Below are 19,182 nucleotides of genomic sequence, written 5' to 3'. Positions count from 1 at the left end.
GATTTTACAGGTTGAAACAGAGGTTGTTGATCAAACAGAAATAAGGAGAGGCAGAGCAGTCTTCATCTGAGGACACTGAAACAAAACCAAATCCCATTACTGACTCCACATTCAAATTCGACTCGGAAACGGCGTCATTTACACCAAGTTTTTAGCCAAAGTGTCTTCTGATAGCCTCCTCCGGAGCCGCGATCACACGTGGATCACAGAGGACATTTTGGCTCAAAGGACGGTGTAAATGACCTCGTTTCGAGTCAGATTTGCATGTCGGGGCTTATGACACTTGCCTGACACAACAAGAGCAGTATGGAGGCTTGTTATGCTTTTTTTTATGTCGGTTTTTTTTTACGTTTGAAGAAGTGGTCACCATTTACTTCAATTGTATTGGATTTGGCTGCAACACTGTTTACCCCTGAGACTCCAGAAGTGTTTTGTGGACTCAAACACTTCACCCGCCCCTCCATCGGCATAGTGGTGAGTGGATATATAGAGATGAGTGAATTTTCATTTTTGGGTGAACTATCCCTTTGATATATATAATAATACCATCACTAAATGTTTTATCAACAACAATACAACAGGCCCACTCCATACTCAACATAATTATTAATATAATGAATAATTATTTTACGTTGTATTATTTGTTGATATCATTTGAATATTAAAAGTAGACATGTCACCTGCTGAGAGATGTCTGCTGAGCAATGGCAGTTTTTGCGTCAAGGCTCTGACGTGATCAAGCAGCTGGATTATCTGGTTCTTACCTTGAAGCTGAAGATTCCAAAACGTTCAGCAGCTCTGTGACAACCACCAGAAAAGCCAAGTCTGAAATCCATTACTTATCCGTGGGCACTTGAATGTTGCTTTACTTTCTTGCCTGGACAAATCCTGAATTCATCACGAAGCTCGAACAAATGGCAGAGAACTTTCCCACGGCTCAGCCATCTCACCTCCTGGTGGTGCAGCACTTCACCATGCGGCGCTCCCATTTCATCCAGCAGAGCCTTGAACCGACGGTGTGACAGCGCCTTGGAGCGTTTGTTGTTGACACTAGAGATGACATGGTGCATCACGTTCTTAAGCCCGATGGATTTGGCACACAGCTGTTCTTGGTGTTATATACAGTACAATGCTATTTTAAAACTGTCCTTGCACACTCACAGACTTGTGAGGCCGGATTTCTTCCCTACCATTGCTCCTTTAATTGGACCTGAATGTGTCTCAAGGCCGGTTAGGTCGTGCCAGACTTCAAGATCCTCACTGACACCATGCAACAAAAAAAAAAACAACACCTGTGCAGAATCGGATATATCAGTGCTCTGGTCACATGCGATTGAAAATGCAGAAAACCCTCTTGCTTTATCCATGATTTGCTCACGGATTTCTTGAGCCATGTCCTCCATGCGGCGGGTAACGGTGTTCTGGGACAAGCTGATTTGGGAGAAAGCCCGCACCTGATCAGGAGACCTGCAAACACCTATAGACAGACACTGTTTCACAAAGTCCCCGCATGGAAAAGCTCGTCCACTCTTCGCCTTCAGAGCCGATGTCTGATAACTTGCTCGCGTTGCATCCTCTTGTGCTGATGACGGCTGCAACCGAGCCGCTGTACTTTGAAAAAAATGAGGGAATGTTTTGTTTCCTAGTTGCGACGTATATAATATCATTTTAAAACAGCCACTCTGTCTGCAAATGAGACAAACTGCCTGTCAAATTTATTTCTGTAAAAAAATATAGTCCTGCCAGTTTTCTTATCAGCGTGCCACTGCCTCGTTCGCTCTATCATCTACCTGCCTGGCTCGTGCTGTTGTGAGGCAGTGGATCTTTGCCCACAAAAAACGCCAGCGCCTATATTAAACTGTGGTTGGAGATGGACTGCAGCGAGCCTCGACAGACAGCAGTTGGGGCAGAAAATAATTCGCCCTTCTTGCTTTTAATGTCCTGTTGGGCCAAAGGGTTGACCAACAACATGTCGGGCCAAAACAAAAGTCCAACGGGCTCCAAAATTGGGCAGCCCTGATTTAGACAGTGCCTCCATGGGAACAGTCTGTTAGACATAAAGATGGAGTAAAACTTGTTGTAGATGCTGATTTAACAGGAAGACTAAATAATGTTTGTTTGCATTTGAATGTGTGCATAGCTTATCACACTGTTTAAATAATAAACAGTAATCCCCACCTGATTTAGATAAATGATCATACCATTACAGTCCCGTCGTACTGTTTGTTAACGTTACTGTACATTTCACTCAAATATGCAATGTGGTATTTTCTGTCACTTGATAATGGTCTTTATTGAAAGTAAAAGTAAGACAAAAAATTGATGCTGTTTACTGTCTTTAAGATTATTTACACATTGGGTTTATCTGTAGGTTTTGCAGGAAATATCAATCACGGACAAAGCTGTAACCGTCAAACTCACCAATGTCAGGGCAAACCATATTGCAGGAATTGCATTGCTATAAACAAATGCTTCCTTTGGCTTAAAGGAAAAGGCTTAGAGCTAGGGTTGATAATCCTGGGGAAGAGAGCAAGAGCAGGCTAGACTTTGAAAAAAAATGTAACTGACACATCCCACCCCCTCACATCCACCCTCTTGTCAAAGCTACACCCCCTGAAACACACGAATGTGCACTGACTGACAACTGCTCTGAGCTGGCCCTGACAGGTGTAACAGTATTTATTTACCTCCAAGAGCAACAAGACAAATTGCCTCATCAATGTAATTAAAAACGTGTATGTAATAAATCCGTAATAAGTAAGTTCCATTTAATTACATCTAATAAGCTGTTTAAGACCTAACAGGAAAAGTTTTATTTAATTAAAAGTGATTAGTGAAAAGCAAATTAATTTCAGTATAGACTGAATCACGATGTGTTTATTGTACTTTTTCACAAGTTGATGTAAACAGCTCTTAGTGCCAGAACCAAATGAAGGACGGACTTATTCCTGAACCAGTTATTAATGGGCTGCATGCAAGTATCACTGGAACCAGAAGCAACATGTTCGCCTTTGATTTAAAGTTTAATTTAAAACTGGATTTGTTTTTGGAATGCAGTAAAGCATTGTTCTGTTTGGCAACATCCATTCCATGTCACAGGCGATCCTGAAATGAGCAAACAAAGATTACGAGTGACCAGCGTGAGCAACATGTCAGGGAAAAAAAGGTACTAAAAACTACAATCTCTGGTGGAGTGCTAAACTGGTTCCCCAAGATAGACGACGGTCCATCTGTTTGCAGTGCCGATGTGATGAAATGAAACTTTTATGATTTGTCGCCTGGAAATGGGGCCAGTGCAGCTGCAAACAGTGGCTGATTTCAGCAAAGAAAAACCAGTGTAAATAAGTGCACAGAGAGGCATGCTGACATATGTACGATGAATTAGGATAGCACCCGATGGGGACACGAACCCATGTTCTGCTACATTTTTGATTGAAAGAAATGAGTGTCAGCTGTAAATCAAATTCTGCCAGAGAAAAGCCAGCAATTGAGAAAACAAAGCTTTGGCCTCTCAGATTTACAACTTGATTAGTTTTGTTTTATCATAAAGGAAATAATTTCACCTTTGGACAACTCCACAACATTTGGCTCCAGTACGATACCAAGTAACCGCAGGGCCAGGATAACCAATATTATTACAGATAACATAATTGGTCATGTCTTATTAAGGTAAATCCATCACTGGCTACTTTTAAAAGACTGTAGCAGTACAATTCTCAGTGTTTACGTCTTTGTAGACACACCCGTTAAACATTCACAGCACCGGTGGAAAAAGTCAGTGAACCCCTGAATTTAATAAGTGGTCAACGCTCCTCTGGCAGCAATAACTTTAAATAATAGTCTTTGGTGGCTGTGGATCGGACCTGCGCAGCATTCAGGAGGAACCTTTGGACCGTTCTCCCTGAACACCTGCCTCAGCTCAAACATTTTCTTTAGATGTCGATCTCTCTGAGGTCATTTAACAGAATATCTATTGGGTGAATTCTGGACTCTGATTGGGCCACTCGAACGGATGGATTTTCTCCGTTTGAACTTGTCCTCTAGCACGTTTATGGTCATTGTCCTGCTGCATCATTACCTTCCACTGAGGAGTCACATGCAGAGCCCTTTTTCACCCTACACATCACTGTGTGTTTCTCCAAAAACAATTCAACCTTACTTTCGTCAGCCCACAATTCACTTTCCCAGAAGCGCTTCGGAGTGTCAAGGTGCCAAATGGGTTCCGCTGTATGTTACAGCCAAGGACAGACATATAGGAAAAATAAGAATACAAAGAGCATTGAGCCTATAAACGGTATGCATACATTGTGTCATGGTTTTAAACATGTGCGACTGAAGCTGCGAATACTGATCTTATCAGAAAGTGTAATTATGATAGTAGAACGAGCGTATGAAGCACATATGTGTGATGACCTTTCCATCTACTCCAGAGATAACCAGAGCCTATTTATAGCCAAAGTAAGGAATGTTCAGATCAACCCTGTCAGAGACAGTGATCAATTTTCTGACGACTATCAAATTATTCATATATGTTTCTTTGGGAAAAGGAAAAAATGCAGCAATCCGGGATATATTACACAGTATATTTTCATATCTCCATGGGCTTTTTACGAAAGGATCGTCAGCAGAAATACTACATTTACATGACAAGATCTGAGCAAAAGGTCACAAGACACTGAACACAATCAGCTTGTGTATATGCAAAACTTTTGCCATGAATTTTTTGCTGAAGAGAAATATGCGATGTGATTAATGATTTCTTAAAACAAGGGTAACAGAAATAGATAAGCACATATTTTAGCTACAACCTCCAGAATATGTGCAGCAGTGTCTGTGTCTCTGGGAATCCCAATCACTATCTGCATTCAAACGCATCTTCACCGTACTAAGTCAAGGGTGACCCAGGGTCATTCATTTGCTTTTAACGCATCACTGTCAAATGACTGTGCGACTTGAAAGTTTCATTTAATTACTCTACATTATTACTGGGAAGTTTCTTTCACCCCTGTGTTTTTTCTTTGCCCTTCATGATAGAGCCATGAAACCAAACACTGTGCACTCAGTGGAAACGTGTGAGCAAAGATTCATTTATTAGCCCTGACTACAAGGAGTCAGGAGTTCACTGGAACTGACAAGAAAGAAAAAGACAATACCCAGGGGGAAGTGTTGGGAAATCGATTTCCAGCCAGTTTTCCAACTGAAAACACATTTGGAGAACATTGCTGGTATTTTTGAAGATCAAATCACAACCATTTGAAGAATCTGCGATAATCACTTCTGCAGACTCTTGTAGGTAATCACAGAAGTCATTTGAAACAAAATGAAGAAGCAGCTAAGCCAAAGAGAGTGTGTGTGTGTATAGGGCATGGAAGATCGATTATCCACACTGAGGCATTTTTCCCACATTGCTCCCATTTTCACACAACTCACTTAAAGGTAAAATTCTCAATCCAGATCATATTTAAACACGGCAGCTTGACCACTTTCAAAGCAGCACAAGCGGCTGCATCAAGGGACACAATGTTATTCCTTTTTCTCTCTCCACTCCTCTGTCCACAGTCTGCTCCTGTGTTTGAACTGGGAATACACTGCGAATTACTGAAGCGAGACGCTCTTCAAGCGCGGCGTCGAGATGTCTTTTAAAGGCTCGGAGTCCCATTGATACCTCATGTGAAGTATTCACTTACTGTAAGACACTTTGGTTAAAAGTGACCAAAAAATGGAATACGTTATGCATATTTTATGACCGCGCTGAAATTATAAAGGGTTTTAACTTGCTATCTCTCACACTCGCTGCCACATTCACACCAGTCTGTGGCCGCGTCCTCTGATACAGTGCGAGTCGTATTAGGAGCAAAAGCGGGGGCACTTCGATTACAGCAGTGAAATGACCTACTTCACACAAAGTTCACCTCATTTCGGTTGCAAATGAAATGCTGACTTTGGTTCAGAGAGCCGAGCAGGTAGCCGTGTGGAATAGCAATATGCCAGCGCCATTCTTTTACATTCACTTTCACTGTATGCAAGTGGCATGTCCATTCAGAGATGAATCTAGAAGTGTTTGTCTCTTTTGTTTTAATTCTGACTCCTTTTGAATCCTGGCTTTGGGAATAGACAAACCAACCTCATCAGCTCCAAATACGCTTCAGTCATATTATAAATAATCATTAGTGGATCATTATTTCACGAGTGCCTCACTTGGGCTTGACCACAGGTGTAATCACAACACAGTGTATGTAATTTAAGCAACATGGTGGGTGCTTCTTCCTAGAGCTCATTAGATTACCGTGGGTAAATACATTTTTAATCTACAATTGATAGTCCCTGTGGGAATTAAGTCCCTAAACCTGCCGCTGCAACATTTTAAGTACTATTCTCATCTCAGTGAGCAACACAATATCACAATTATCAGAGGACTCCACCGAGTTATTATCCCCCTCCTTTAAAAGCCTATCACCCGTGTATTTTCTTTTAATTTGCGTAAGATCCATAATGCTTTCCTGAGCCACAAGACGCTCAGCTTGCAATAATGCTTCCCCTAACCCCCTTTACAGACGGAACACCACTGGTTCGTCGGTGCACCTTAGCTCTCGCCTCCGAGGGTCTTTTCCAATTTGGCTTAAGTGAAGAACACTCACCTGAGCCTGGCCCACTTAAGGTCATTACAGCTGGAGACTGCGGCTCCGAGGAGTCTCCTCCCGCCTCCACCTCTTCTCCATCATAATCTTCTCTCTCGGCTCCAGCCGGCGTTCAGTGGCTGCTCCAGCAGGTGATGAGCAGCAATGCAGTATTAATGTACTGCTATTCACATCGCTTCTCACAGGTGGTGATGACGGTCATTGACAAATACATGCTGCCGACATGTGCCAGGATGCACAACCACACATGTTTGGTCAGGATATGCATGTGCCTTTGCACATACAACATACTGTTAATTACCAGCAACTATCTGCATTACCTGAATGTGTAAAACAAAAAGTGAGACACTGCTCTTTCTAGTGCCCTCCCACATGCCAGGTGTGAAGTGGAGAAGATCGATGGTGCTAGAGATGTGCATTCCACAAATAGATGGACAGAGATATACATATGGGAACATTTTAAGTTGGTGAGTACCAACTGCAGACTGCATCTCTCTCCAGAGCCTCCCCCAAAGGAACTCAGTTTTGAAATTTCAGCCAAAGAGGAGGATATGACAGACTAGACTAGACGCCCCGGCCTGAAATGCACCTTCAAGTACTTTACGGAGACATCTGCAATGATAAATTATTTTCAAGTGAATAAGGTACAATCTGATGCATGACGCTGAAACATCACTGAGTTCTGAATATCACACAATTAGAGCCAGAAGGATTTGAAAAGTACGATTGCAAAGAGACGATGACTGACCAACCGAAAACGAAAAGGTTAAGCTTCAAAGCGCCGCAGACCGGACACAGGTGTTTATAGTGTACCATGGGTAATTAGCCTTCTGCTCAGGCCGATGCTCAACTGTGCCATGAGTAAAAATAAATGACATCAACAAAGCCCATGTACTAATAACACTGATAAAAGGTGAAAAGCTTCCCCGAGCCAGCAGGTGCAACATCACTAACAGAGTGGAGGGAGATGTTTAATAAGCCCCCACACAGTGCCGAACAGAACGAGATCGAACCAGGCTTGGTGAGTGGAAACACGTGCGTGGGCGGAGGATCGGTGTGTGTGTGTGTGTGGAGGCTCCAGACAACTGAATCTTTTCCAAAAAAAACATTTCGGTACCTGGTCATGAATGATGAAATGAAACATAAGGCAGCGTAAGCACACAAGAGGGAAAAGCAGATTTTTTGTATTTGTGTGTGATGCATTCTTTCAATCAGCAATGACCCAACATCTCTGTGTAGTTGATGCTTAACCATCAAATATATAGTGATCTGAAAACAAAGGGCAAAGTTTGCAGACAACAGATATTATAACATCCTTGGCTTCGTGGTGGCTTTGTGGCTGGCAACTGAGGACTTTTCTGGTCATCATGGCAAATCACAATTTCAAATGTAATCAATGAAACAATAACACACCAGTCTCTGGGACACTGCTCATCAAGTGGCCACACACAGGGCCACAAACCCAGTGTTGACAAACTGCAGACAATACAAAACACAAAAACATGCCAACAACTAATTTTCCAACATAAATAAAAAATAGCATGGTGCATTTGTCTGGATAATCAACAGGATTCAGCAAATAAACCAAGTGAAAGACACAAGCCTAAAGCCCTGTTTCCCTTCATTTCAAAAAAAGGATCCTCTCTGACGTGCTCATTATCATTGATGTGAAAGGATGTTTGTTTATTTCTTTAAATCTGAAGAGTACTTTACTGAAAGAGACTGCCATGTACCAAGAGGCAAAGAAATAACCAAGAAGAGAAGAAGAGCACAGCACTGACTAGAATTCCAATGATGAGGGATATTCGGTGAGGACAAACCGAGGTAAAAAGCTTTTTTTTCTCTTACATAAAAACCCTGGAATGCCTGAACCTTGTTTAAATGCACATCACCACAACAGCATTTTTTATATCTGTCACATTAGCATGTTTTCTGCGGAATATCAACTTGAGCTCTGCTTTGGTGTGAAATGTGTTTTGGGTCATCTTTTACACAACTGCATGTTCAATAATGCTCAAACCATCAGGATCAGTCATGACCAAGGCCACGAGAAATATGCGTGCAGAGGGTGCTGCAGCAAACCCTGTTGGTAGAGCACCTGCATGTTCTCATCTATAGATAAAAAATGGATAAAAAAAAAGATGATATTTAATTATTTTTGGTTAAAGGGGACATAGCATGCCCATTTTACCACAAGTTGATATGGTTCCTTGGGGTCTTAATGAAATGTCTGTAACATACTTTGGTCAAAATACCACAAGGATCATTTAAAACAGCACCCTTTTTACCCTGTATAAAACAGCCCTCGACAGAGTGACCTGTTTTGAGTGCCTGTTCCTTTAAATGCTAATGAGCCAGCTCCCTCTCCCCCCATGATTTTAAACGATATAAATTACATATTTTATATGATATAAATTATCAAATATGCATCCCATACTTTGTATTCCCCTTCTGTTGTCCTGGAGTTTTAATTTTCCCAATCACATAATTAAATGTCCCCCTCTGCCCATCCACTACAAGCACACAAGCAGACAGACAGAGAGAGAAAGAGAGGGGGGGGGGGGGGGGCTATGAAGACCATCATTTACCCCCGAACCCCGACATTCAACGGGTACAACAACAAGCGGAGAAAGCAGAATCGCGGGCTGACCAGCGCGGAGAAATGCACGTCCCGTGTGAACAGCCAGGCGGCTGCGCGCTTGAGAACGGCGCTGCGCTGCCTCGCAGCCTCGCTGCGTCCGGTGTAAACCCGGCGTAACGAGTGGGGGGGCTCTGTGTGTTTGTGCCAGTGTTACAGTAGTGCTGAACACTGCGGAAGTCTTCCACACTGCTGGCTGTGTGGCGTTGACACAAATTCCAGCTCACGCATGGGAGAGCGAGCGGTCGCTCCCGAGCAGCTGCTGCAGCCTCCCAGTCCCAACGATCCAGACAAATGCCACATGTGAGTGAATCGCGGGCTGACCAGCGGAGAAATGCTCGTCCCGTGTGAACAGCCAGGCGGCCCCCTGGCCCCCTTTCGTCATTACCCCATAAGACTTGTTACCACGGCTCGCCATGACTGCCTTTCTCTATCTCTGAATTCAGTGAATTCAATGAGATGGTTTGATCGTTTTGAGGTTATCAGCATGGGTCTCTTAGTAATATTACCAATTTGCAAATGCTTTTGCTTGTGAGAGGAGACGATGCTCAGACCTCCCTTGTCTCCCACAGCAGATCACCCACTAAAGGCTCAGCTGCTTGATAACAAGCTAAGACACATGCTCATTTGAGAATTCGAGTGAAAACACACATTTTTTGACAACTACATTCTTTTGCATGATTTTTAAATTAACAGCATCAATTTGTCAGGCCCTTGCTGGACTTGCTGTGGTGAAAATGATGCGTGTTCTAATCTTCCACACGTCACCTACAATGCCTGCTCTTGCCTCGACGTGAAAATATTGACTTAGCTTTTCACAGATGCTGTGTTCACCCAAAAATAGACCTCTGGGTGCATCATCCGTAATAATTTGAGATATTGGCAGCTTTCGCTTTAGCCTGTGTTTTAACTCTCAACTGGCGCTGATCACATCGGAAATTTCAGTAGAGGAAAGACTGGGAAATGATCCAGGGGCCGTGTTGTGGTAGAGGCCCCTCTCACCCAGCTGTGCTTATGTAATAGACTAGCTTTTCGGAGCCTAGAATTAATCAGTAACAAAGAAAGATTATTTTCATGGTTTAAATATGTATATATTTTTTAAATCAAATTTTCAAACTAGCTGCAAGACTAACAGCTTTTGAAAATTGCATAATAAACCAGGATTTGCCCTAATTATTCACAGCACCATAAAAATAACATACAGAGGGTCGAGTGTATGTCTGTGTGTGTGTGTGGGTGTGTGTGTGTGTACTCCTTTTCCCCCCCTTATCCATCATAAACCCTGACCTTGACAGGACCAGTAGTCCTAATGGGGACAAAAGCCTGGTCATATTGACGCAAACTTAATTCCTAAGGTCCTGGTTAGTGGTAAGATGTGAACTGTGGTTAGGTTAAGGTTAGGGTTAGTGCAATTGAAATCAGTTTTTTTCACGAACCATTTCAAACAATTAGCTTGTTGAGACTATGGAAAAGATCCTGAACCACATTTTGATACCAGATCAAGTGGCACATTATACTGTCAAACAGGTATGGAGACCTCTGGTGCTCCACTGTTTAAAAAGAGGTCTGAGAAAGCGGCTCTGAAATTTTGTCCCATGCTTTTTGTAAATTGATGGCAGGTTAAGCTGAGCACTGTGGTGGAGAAAACATGGAATTAAAACAAAATTACATGTGTGGTAATTATGGTTTCTGCATTAATCTCTTTCAGTGTGTTATTAACCCAAGTATTGTCAAACACGGGTTTGTTGCAATTGCTGTATTTCAAAGCAAAACACTGATTTACCATGAATATCAAGCAGGTTTCCACGTGGAACACGTGGAATAGCTGCAGCTTAAAACCTCACACAAACTTTTTTCATTTAGATTCTTCTTCTTCAAAAAATAAAACCCCCCGGAAGCATCTGGATGAACATTTGGGATTTGTCCAATTTGACCTCCTCCTCAATTTCACAAGGCAGCTCGCTCTACGTGTGCCAGCAATCAGAGGGAATCTATTGGGCCTCAACCTCGAAGTATTGTTTGTCCATTCATCGTGCTGTCAGTAATGGGCTGGCACAAACAATTTCAACAGAACAGGTGGGATGAAATGCCAGAGACCTTGTAAATTGAGACTGAAAGGTGATTTAACACAGTAAGGCCACCTATTTGGGACAAGACAGAAAATACTCTAGCCGATGGAGGGCTCCGTATCTCAGTGTCCGTTTGATGCAGTTGTACTCGGCTGAGGTTTTGTATCAAAAATTGTATTTCACTGTGTGACGCAGGGGGAGGAGAGACGATGCATACGTTTCTCAGCGTGATTCTAATGAACACAAGCAGTGGTGGCTCATCTACCTCCATTTTGTAGGTGTAAATACAGAACTGCGAGTAGAGACATTTATTATTCACAAGCATCAAAATGCCTTTTCCAGATGCTCTCTGCACCTTATGATCAATGCCATCGGCAGTGTGTTGTGTTCTCGTCATTACTGTAAAACGGGCATTCTTTGTAAGCAGAGGCCTGACTTCACTGAGGGGAGATCTAATTTAATTATCAATAACTACATTCAACCTTATTATTGTGTCATAGATTGAAACAGGTTTGTCCATTTTGTGGTTATCGACTCATGCTGTAGAAAAATGAATACATATTAAAAATTTTACTCATTCATCAAAAGTGACCTATTTGTGAGGGATGGCAGTAAAGCTTCAGTACAGTAGGAGAACTTGAAGTAGGTGTGACTAAAGAGGCTAAATCCACTCAATAAGACCAAGTGCAGCCAAATGTGCACAGTAAGTACTAGTTAGGCATATTAGGGTGTGAGGAGAAGAGGTGCTCACAAAAGTGACAAGTTTTCACGCCCAAATGACTGAGTTGAAATAGATGGACGCAGACTAAGAAGTAGCTTAGGGGGGGAAGTATTAGCGCCTCAAATTTGATTTGGCCATGTGTAGCATGTGGGGTCTGTTTTAGTCATAGTGCTCTGTATCATCTTTAAGGATGTCACAGCACATGAAGGGAGCCCCACTAGAAGATCATTGCAGCGAGGTGAGGGGAGAAATAACCATGGGCTTCACATATTTTATGTCCAGTTCTAAACCTGCCTGTTTGGAATAGGCTGTTTGTTTGGCCTGTGGTGATGCTGGTTGCGGATTTCTTCCTGAAACTGTGCACGTGACCTGCGGTAATTAAGCTGCTGCAAAGTAAAGTGTGGCTGTGGGACTCAGTCCACAGAACCCTGAAGCTGCACCACCGCTGCTGCACAAAGAGGTGTTGACCTGTTTATTCAAAGTTTAGTGAAGCTCGACTCAGAACACAGAACCCGAGCTAGAGAATCAGCCAATGCGCCCGTAGTTGTGAACATGCTGTTGTCATGATGGATGATGTCATGGTGATGAGCCCCGGGCACCCCCCCGCTATAGACCGCTGGTGACCTGTTTATTCAAAGTTTATAATTATTGAACATATTGCACACCAAATTTAACCTCCTTGGGCCCTTAACAATTCACATGCCAAATGTGAAGCAGATAAGATGAACGGCTCTCGAGATTTTCGTCCCACTGACAGACAGACAGAGATTTCTGGAATTATTAGGTATAAATGGCCTGTATGTAGAACCATAAGTTGGAAACTCAGGGTGGATGACAATGTGAATTAGTTTTGGTAAATCTGTGACATCAAATATATTGACTTTATCCATATTGACAAATCTGTATCAAATACAATATGTCAATATGTCTTGTTACTGTAGAATTCCTCTTGGGTTCTGAAAATCCTGGTGTGAAGTGACAAAAACCCTCGAATCAAATCAGTGGTGTCAAAATCTAGTAGTAGGTTTTAATTTAGTGGTTTGTGCTCTTTCTAATTATGAAGAACAACACAAATATCTGAGTAACATGTAATCTGCACATTGAGGTATATGGTGATAATCCACCTCAAATAAAAAATAGGGCATGAGAGGAGCCGTTTGATTTGATTTTGCAAAACAACAGAAAACACCAAAGGTCAGGGAGCGGTGAATCTCCCTGAGACTGTACCATATATGAATCTCTTTTGTGTTGGCCTAGTAATTCTCCAAATGGAGGATTAAAAGCTGTACCTGAATTATTTATGATTTCCAATTTATACAATTTAGATTGCTGAGTTACATCCTTAACCCCCCAACTACTGCATACTGCATTTGGATTTGACAAAAACCCGAAAGCGAGTCCATGAATTCATGTCTGTCGAGTGGGTTGCCTTGCTCATTTGTGGCATCTGAGGCAGATTATTATTCTTGTCAGATAATAAAAGGTGTTAGCTTTGAAAAGAAAAAGGATCTTTGCAATAAAAGTAGATGAGTGCTACTCACCAAAAGTCCCCTTTTTTATTTTACAAAAAATTATAATTTGAAATCCTTGGCAGCTTAAATTCTGATATTTTTTTGGTCTGGTTTAGTTGCACAAAACCAAATAAGACTGGGGGCTTTCTTATTGGCTGGATGGGTTCCTCAAGGTTGAAGAAGCATGTTGAATGAGAGGTGAACTATCTTCAAGAAACACAAGCAAGGCCGGGAGCTTACACTCGTAACCGATGAGACGATTCAACTGTTTCTGATCCTTTTGTTAATAATGTTGCACGTTGGGAAAAAAAAGTTTATCAACGATTTGTATCCATTTACAATTATTATTTCACTTTAGTTCCAACTATCACAGTGAGTAAGAGAGTTTTACATTCAGGGACGAAGCCTTAGTCATACGCTGCTTTTAAGGAGTATTTGTACGAGGAAGACGATGAGCAAATCAGTGAAAGGAACTGTGAACAGATTTTTCGCATTCATCTCTTATATGTGTTGGTGTCTGGCCTCAGAGTGCACTGGGATGAGAAGCTCACATCTGCATAACGTCACCGTGCGAGTCCACCACCATGGACGCCATTAGCTGAGAATCGCTGGAACAAATTTGCCAGCTTCATTTCATGCATCATGGTGAATCACGAAACCACGTTGGTAATAACCATTACTTGATATAATGGCCTTGAGAATAATTGCCTTGGGAGTTGAGAAGAAGAATGAGTGGTTAGCCTCTCATTTGGTGATGGGCAATATCAGCGCTTGCCGGCTGTGGGTGGAGGAGTGTTCATGGGCACCGTGAGTCACTCTTGGATGCAAGTCACCCACCGCATGACAAGTTTTTACAGCAGCCGATTAGTGTAGAAACTACTCCTGGTAGCCAGACGGTACCACATCCTGAGTGTGTGTGTGTGTGTGTGTGCAGAGGATGTGCTGAGAGGGAGATATCACTTCATAGTTAACAAATGTACTAATCAATTGGCAGAATACCTCTAGTTCAAAATAGAATGCACCAGCTCTGAATTTAACAGCAATGTATCCTGGGATACCATCCTGGTTCAATCTCGATCTGCACTAAAACCCTCATAAAAGCTTCACTAAGTAAAGTCAGATCCACATTGTTTATGTTTAAACCCTTAAAAACATATTAATAATGCATCAGGCCTTTTCAGCTCGGTTGCTTACACCAATAAAGAAGTGAGACGCTAATGAGAAAAAAAATATTCAATACATACAATCTGCCTGTATAGGTTTCACATTAACATGTCATTTACATTTGCAATATGACTAAGCGCTCCACGACCGGTGGGAAACACGAGCCACTGTGGTTGCACCTGTGTTTCAACGTGCAACAGTATCAGCTGACCCTGGCTAAGTGCTGGAGAGGAATTATAAATGAAACAGAAGCAGGAGGTCTACACAAGGTGGGATAATTTGATTTATCTTTTATTATTCTTCCATCCCCCGCTGTTATCATAGTTTCTACTCTGAAATGGGAAATGTGATAAATATTGATGTCCTTTTACAGGAAATGCAGCCAGGCATGTGTGAGAGGCAGGCCCCGGAACTACCTATCATAGGAAAACTCCTATGGTGAGCTCCGGTGTGTGTGTGTGTGTGTGTGTGTGTGTGTGTGTGTGTGTGTGTGTGTAAACTGAACCCCCTACCAAAAGCATGAGCCTCAGAAGAGATTTGTTTTGCCTAAAAGCTTTTGTTAGCACACACACTCTCAGTCTTCTTTGCCCCTCTTGGCCTCCTGTCAATCTTTTCCCTGCCGTATCCCTTCTGCACCCTTCTCCCACTTCACCTTCCGCTGGCCCTGATCTCTTCACTGCTTTCTCTACCAGCCTTTTTCTTTCTCCCTTGTTCTGTTGTTATTCTGAAAATGTCTCAGTGTCTCCCCTTCCACCAATCTCTCTTTACTCCTCTCCCTGTAGAGCTGCTAGAGACGAGCGAGAGAGAGAGATGAGCAGAGAATTAATAACAAGCCAACACTGAAGATAAAAGGGAAGAGGCTCATTCAACATGCACGGCGGACCAAAATAGCAACGTCAAGTTTGGCTCATGCCTTCAACTGAGAGAAAGAAACAAACATGGGATCTTCATCAATATGTGATTAGCATTATATACAAATTCATAGGGCAAAAAAAGAGAAAATAATGCAAATACATTAAGTATGACACAAATTATTCAAATGATTTAATGAGACAATTCTTGAGCATCAGAGCTGTTGCTAAAAGGCCAATAAACCTGGCGGGACACTACCAGTTGCCCCCCCCCCCGCTGAAGCCAATGGGGTCTCTATGACAGTATGTGAATGCACAGGAGCATCTGAAGGAACAAGCCCCATCTTGTCGCATCAAACACCTCCAACATCACACACACACACACACACACACACATTCTGCTCAAATCCACGTCTCCTCATGCCCTCCTCCCATGCTGTGAACAGAAGGCAACACACACACACACAAGCAAATACCCAAATGCATGTCAAATCCCGCACACCGACATTTACTTCCCTGTTATGACAAAGTCGCTCCCTGTCAGCGTTCACACATGACTAAAACCAATAGACCTACACTATCCCTGTCAGGTAGACCATGCAAAGTTGTCTCTGGGGGACGTGAGCTGAAAATAACAGCAGATCAATGGCAAGTACCAAGTGGAGCATTTTTCCCTCCAGCCTCTGACAGCATGAGCAACACTGCTGGTGTCGGCACACATTTCTATTCCCTGCTTCTCTCCCTGCACGCTCTCTCTCCTGCTCCCCAGTCAGCCCATCCTCATTTTCTCCCCCTATCCGTGTCCTAAATAGCTTGCTCTGCTTCATTTAACTGCTCCCCTATCCCATAATGTGTACTGCTGGCACCTGTCAATATGTTATGAGAAGTAAATCAGGCAGGAAGTGCAAGAAAAAGGAGATGGATATGCAAGAAAGAGAGCGGTTAGAGGGGTTAGAGAGGGAGAAGGAGACATGAGAGAGTCCTTACCGGAGCTGTAACAAGGGGGATTCAGAAATTGTCTGCTTGATTCCTCGGTGGCTACTCATTAAATCCAAGATACTGTGGAAAGGATTGAAGATTCCATCGAGATGCTGCCCCGAGAGGAGGAAAATGAGAGTCTTTAATGGGAGGATTTTTTTGGAGTGTTGTTTAAAAAATGGGACAAATTTACATGAGGAGAAGGATCTGATATCCAAGTCCAGAGCTCTTCACGAGTCCTTGCCGTCAGCTCGCCGAGCCACGTGTGTGCACAAAGACGCGCTCACTGACACATGCGGTTCACACGGCAATTCGCACACGTTTACGCACACACATGGTGAGGGTGTATCCTCTGTTAGTCTCACCTAGGACGAATTGAGGGAGAGAGAAGGAGGGATGGAGACGGAGAGGAAGAGAGAGAGAGAGAGAGAGAGGGAGACAGTGAAAGGGAGGGGATGTGGAGAAGGGCAAGGTGGAGGGAGGAGCTGCAGTGTGTGATGAGAGATTGAGAGAGGGGAGGGGAGGAGGGAGAGAGTGTCTCTCCATCCTTCCTTATTTCAGTCTGAACTGCAGTGTGATCTGCTCAAATGTCACACGTGGAGTTAATAAATGCCTTTCAGCCCGTCTTCATCTGAAAAGACAAGCGTGTTGCCGACGCTGCTAAGCTAAACTTAGGGATGGAAGAAAAAAAACACAAAAACATGGAAGCTGTAACACTCAGATCTGTTTGTGCGTCAGAGCGCTGAGTAATGTGCTTTTCTTGTGCACAAAGCTGAGCAGATAATCACGCTGGGAAGATGGCTGAGAGGGATGAGAGAGGGAGGCGGTTGATGCACTGGGCAAATAGCCAGCATCTAAACATACCCTGAGTCAGATGGGATATCAATGGCTGCAATTCAACTTTGCAAACAACCATCACAGTACCTCGTCAGACAGTGGCATCCAACAATTGGCCAGTATCTCCATCATATCGCAGTCACATGAATACAAACTTAGTGACGAGTCATGGCCACAATCTGATATATGCTGAAGGGAGTAAATGACATGAAAGCAATCTAATCTCTCTGGATGACTGGTTCAGAAATATGCAACACTGAAATGTTAACATCCAAGCATAATATTACTTCAATGGCTTCGTCGGGGTTTGGTAAAGTTCCTACATGGCTAGTACCATCCGGACCGAATCACTATGCATTTCGGTGATGGAGCAATGCACTGAAATAGTTTCCCTGCTTACAGGCAACATAAACATCACCACACATGCTTAGTTAACATAACTTTTAATAACAACACACTCTCTACATGGCTCTGACACAACAACAAAATGTCTAAAGCTAACCGGTCAAAGGTGTGGCTGCGAAGAAACAGTTTGTAACATAATGTAAAAGTGTGTCAGTGTCTAAAGTATTTATACATAAGAATATGTCTAATAGAGATGAAGGGAGCAGCAATGACAAATGAATTGAGGACTTATTGTCTTAAATTGTAGAATGAGCACTGTAACTATTATTTCATGTTAAGTTATTTAGATTTTATTCATTATGTGATTTTGTTATTTGAACATGTTTAGAGTTTAGAATTTCTTCATATTTATATATTTGAATTAAGTATTTAAAACTGTTAACAGTTAATATGTCAGATGTCAACTTCCAATTTCCCTTGGGATTTAAATAAATCTGCTCGAATCATTTTTTGTCATTCTTCTCATGACACTAAACTCTAAGATTTTTAAAAGTATTGGGGATTTTTGATGTACACTTTTGATTGTTGACTCTTTTGGTTTATTAACTTTTACCTGTGTTTCCTTGTGTTAAGGTTTGTGTTCAGTTGTTTCCTCCTGAGCTCTCCTGTTTTATTTTGAAATTATGTTCCTTTGCGTGTCAGGAGCTTTATTTCCTGCCTTTGTCCTGTTTCCCCGCCCCTTGTGATCATCTGCAACTGTTGCTCATGTGTTTCACCTGTGTTCAATCAGCCCTGCCTCCCTTGTGTATATAAGTCTCTGTGCTTCCCTTTATCACTTTGTCTTCTTAACTCGCCATTGTGTTTCCCTGTACGTTTTTTGCAGTCTTTTCTTTTCTTTGGACTTTGTTTTTTGAACCCCGTTTTGTTTGCTCTAAGTACCTTCGCCATAATTAAAGGGCACTTCTCGTTTACCTTGCTTCTGCATTTTGGGTGGACCTCCACACCTCATCTTAACACTAATGTGCTTTTTAAAGAAAAAAATACTGGTTCTGGCCCCATTTAGGCACCAGAACTGATTTGAATGTATCTGTCTAGCACTGTTATTGAAAAAAAACAAAAACTGTTACCCAAGTAACACGTTAAAACCAATGTATGACTTATAGGGGAAAACAGCATTAATAATTATTTCATTATACTTATGCATTGATTTAGTTTTGGATTTGGACATTTAGTGAAAGTTAAATTGGACCTGATAGATTCATCCTCTGGTCATTACCCTGACAACAACTTGTCCTCCAGCATCGTCCAACTGACTACATATATTGGCAAGTCTTTCCGCCAACACTTCCTTTTGAAAAGCACAGTGGGCATCCCTGGGCCGACATGACTCACCCGATATAATCCTACACCGCTGATTCATGCTCTAAATC

The 19,182-nt window shown here is 42.4% G+C and overlaps 1 protein-coding gene across 2 annotated transcripts in view; it reads right to left on the bottom strand.

Moving 5' to 3' along the window:
* Positions 1 to 16,974, bottom strand: part of lingo1a (leucine rich repeat and Ig domain containing 1a) — a 128,354-nt gene extending 111,380 nt beyond the window's left edge. For both annotated transcript variants that reach the window (XM_034588447.1, XM_034588448.1), the window contains exon 1: positions 16,580 to 16,974. The gene's annotated coding sequence lies outside the window, so the exon portion shown is untranslated. The remainder of the gene's footprint in view (positions 1 to 16,579) is intronic.
* Positions 16,975 to 19,182: the final 2,208 nt, after the last annotated feature.

This window comes from Hippoglossus hippoglossus, chromosome 6 (assembly GCF_009819705.1).
Source record: "Hippoglossus hippoglossus isolate fHipHip1 chromosome 6, fHipHip1.pri, whole genome shotgun sequence".
NCBI lineage: Eukaryota > Metazoa > Chordata > Actinopteri > Pleuronectiformes > Pleuronectidae > Hippoglossus > Hippoglossus hippoglossus.
Note: the sequence above shows the minus strand (reverse complement) of the source record. Positions and strands in the feature narration are given on the sequence as shown.